This window comes from Lontra canadensis, unplaced genomic scaffold, assembly GCF_010015895.1.
Source record: "Lontra canadensis isolate GAN:19392208 unplaced genomic scaffold, GSC_riverotter_1.0 scaffold107, whole genome shotgun sequence".
Classification (NCBI taxonomy): Eukaryota; Metazoa; Chordata; class Mammalia; order Carnivora; family Mustelidae; genus Lontra; species Lontra canadensis.
The window spans coordinates 6,075,168-6,078,729 of record NW_022631101.1 but is presented as its reverse complement, the minus strand read 5'-3'; the positions used below and the strand labels follow the sequence as shown (position 1 = coordinate 6,078,729).

The 3,562-nt window shown below is 40.6% G+C and overlaps 1 pseudogene; it reads left to right on the top strand.

The window, feature by feature from the left end:
- The first annotated feature begins 462 nt into the window (after positions 1 to 462).
- LOC116856148 lies at positions 463 to 1,396 on the top strand (annotated as a pseudogene).
- Positions 1,397 to 3,562: the final 2,166 nt, after the last annotated feature.

Below are 3,562 nucleotides of genomic sequence, written 5' to 3'. Positions count from 1 at the left end.
AGATGACAAAGTGCAACCATAAAGCTAAATTGAATCTGGTTTATTTAAAGAATCACAGCTGACTAGTATTTTTGTATATTACGGATTCAGAGCACTAACTTTGTGACCAACCCAGCCAGGTTCCAGTCTGCACTCTGTGCCTACTTACTGAGTGAATTTAGACAAAGCACTTCCCCTCTGTGTACCTGTGTTGTGGAGTGCAGTGAGGAATGCCTCCTGAATCTCTGAGAATAAGTTACCCCATGGGTGGCCATTAAACCAGTGATTCACACTTTGTAAGTGTGTCACTCCTGGAAGGCCCTAAATGACAGAAGAGCTTTAAGTACTATTTCAAAGTAAGAAGTATAGCTAAGTGCAGAATATAGAATTTCAGTTGACATAATTCACGTGGCCCATACCCGATATTTCCATGCAGGATCCTCTATCCCAAAAGACAAATATCAGTCACTGAGTACTGTCAGCATGGCCACCAGGGATCTGGCAGTAGGAGTGATCTTAATACAGACTGTGGTTGGAATCCTGGGGAACTTCTGTCTTCTTTACCATTATCTCCTCCTTCATTTCACTGGGTGTAGACTGAGGTCTACAGATTTGATTGTCAAAAATTGGATTGTAGCCAACATTTTGGTCCTGTTCTCTGTTGGAATACACAATACAATGTCATCTTTTGGGTGGTATCACATCTGCAGTGATTTTGGATGCAAATTTTTCCCCTATGTTGGTGGTGTGGGCAGGGGGATGTCTATTGGCACCACCTGCCTCCTGAGTATCTTCCAGGCCATCACCATCAGCCCTAGGAATTCCAGAGTAGCAGCATTTAAAGGGAAAGCTCCCAAGTGCATTGTCCCTTCAGTTGTCCTGTGCTGGGTGTTGCAGATACTGGTAAATATCCTGTATCCTTTGTTTATGACTATCACTTTGAACAACAAAAACATAACAAATAGAAAAAGTTTTGGATACTGTGCAATTATTCGTCATGAGAAAAGCAGAGATCCATTGTATGTAGCATTGTTGTCATTCCCTGATGTGGTAATTTTGGGGCTCATGCTCTGGGCCAGCAGCTCCATGGTCTTCCACCTGTACAGGCATAAGCAGAGGGTTCAACATATTCTTAGGACCAGTGTCTCCTCATCATCACCTGAGTCTACAACCACCAAAACCATCCTTCTCCTGGTGAGCACCTTTGTCTACTTTAACATCCTTTCCTCTATCATTCGTATTGTTTTGGGTCTTTTTGATAATCTCAACTAGTACTTTTTGAACACAGATTTAGTGATCACTCTATGTTTCCCATCTCAGCCCCTTTCTGTTCCTGAGCCGTGACCCCAGGGTATCCATGGTCTGCTTTGCCTGGATAAGGAATATAAAATCCCGTCATGTTATGAGAAACATGTAAATTATAGGAGTTTCCTGAATATTCCTAATGTTGGTAATTCACTCATCCCCTCAGAGTCCCAAGTACAATGATGAGAGGGTAACAAACACCTTTAACATCTCCTTCAAAGTTAACAATTAGTTATACTAGTAATTGTAATGTGATATTATATAATTATCTTGTAAATACTGATGTGCTTGAAGTTTTGCTGATGGTCAGTGGAGGAGCACAGAAACGTAATTATAAATACCAGGTCCTGAAGCAATCTGGATATTATAGAGAAATCTTTGAGTATGTCAAGTAAATTTGTTACCTAAATTTCCATGAAGAGAAATAGGCATGGAAGTGTAGGAAAAGGAGCATGTGTCAGGTTATCAGTGGAACTCAATTGTGCTGGAAGGGAAGTTCCATCAGTGAGAACAGGTTTGGGGAGTCAGTTATCATTCTGTAGTTTCCCTACTAGAGGGGTAATGCTCAGTCATGTGAAATTCGACGTCATGGGAGCTTGGAAAAAGAGGATGTATAAACATTTTCACGTAGAAAAGGACAGATTGAACCGATTTGGGTAGTAGAGAACATAGAATTGCATTTTAGCTGCTTCTTTTATTATTATTATTATTATTATTATTATCATTATTATTTTTTTCACTTGGTATTTTATTATTTTTATTATTTTATAATATATTATTTCATTTCTTTTAAAAAAATTTTTAAATTTATTTTCAGCATAACAGTAGTCATTGTTTTTGCACCACACCCAGTGCTCTATGCAATACGTGCCCTCTCCAATGCCCACCACCTGGTTCCCCCAGCCTCCTACCCCCTGCCCCTTCAGACCCCTCAGATTGTTTTTCAGAGTCCATAGTGTCTCATGGTTCACCTCCCCTTCCAATTTCCCTCAACTCCCTTGTCCTCTCTAACTCCCCTTGTCCTCCATGATATTTGTTATGCTCCACAAATAAGTGAAACCATATGATAATTGACTCTCTCTGCTTGACTTATTTCACTCAGCATAATCTCTTCCAGTCCCGTCCACGTTGCTACAAAAGTTGGGTATTCATCCTTTCTGATGGAGGCATCATACTCCATAGTGTATATGGACCACATCTTCCTTATCCATTCGTCCGTTGAAGGGCATCTTGGTTCTTTCCACAGTTTGGCGACCGTGGCCATTGCTGCTCTAAACATTGGGGTACAGATGGCCCTTCTTTTCACTACATCTGTATCTTTGGGGTAAATACCCAGTAGTGCAATGGCAGGTCATAGGGAAGCTCTATTTTTAATTTCTTAAGGAATCTCCACACTGTTCTCCAAAGTGGCTGCACCCACTTGCATTCCCACCAACAGTGTAAGAGGGTTCCCCTTTCTCCACATCCCCTCCAACACATGTTGTTTCCTGTCTTGCTAATTTTGGCCATTCTAAGTGGTGTAAGGTGATAGCTCAATGTGGTTTTAATTTGAATCTCCCTGATGGCTAGTGATGATGAACATTTTTTCATGTGTCTGATAGCCATTTGTATGTCTTCATTGGAGAAGTGTCTGTTCATATCTTCTGCCCATTTTTTTTTATATGATTGTCTGTTTTGTGTGTGTTGAGTTTGAGGAGTTCTTTATAGATCCTGGATATCAACCTTTTGTCTGTACTGTCATTTGCAAATATCTTCTCCCGTTCCGTGGGTTGCCTCTTTGTTTTGTTGACTGTTTCCTTTGCTGTGCAGAAGCTTTTGATCTTGATGAAGTCCCAAAAGTTCATCTTCGCCTTTGTTTCCTTTGCCTTTGGAGACATATCTTGAAAGAAGTTGCTGTGGCTGACATCGAAGAGGTTACTGCCTATGTCTCCTCTAGGATTCTGATGGATTCCTGTCTCACGTTGAGGTCTTTTATCCATTTTGAGTTTATCTTTGTGTATGGTGTAAGAGAATGGTCGAGTTTCATTCTTCTACATATAGCTGCCCAGTTTTCCCAGCACCATTTATTGAAGAGACTGTCTTTTTTCCACTGTATATTTTTTCCTGTTTTGTCAAAGATTAACTGACCATAGAGTTGAGGGTCCATATCTGGGCTCTCTACTCTGTTCCACAGGTCTATGTGTCTGCTTTTATGCCAGTACCATGCTGTCTTCGTGATCACAGCTTTGTAGTAAAGCTTGAAATCACGTAACGTGATGCCCCCAGTTTTTTTTTTTTT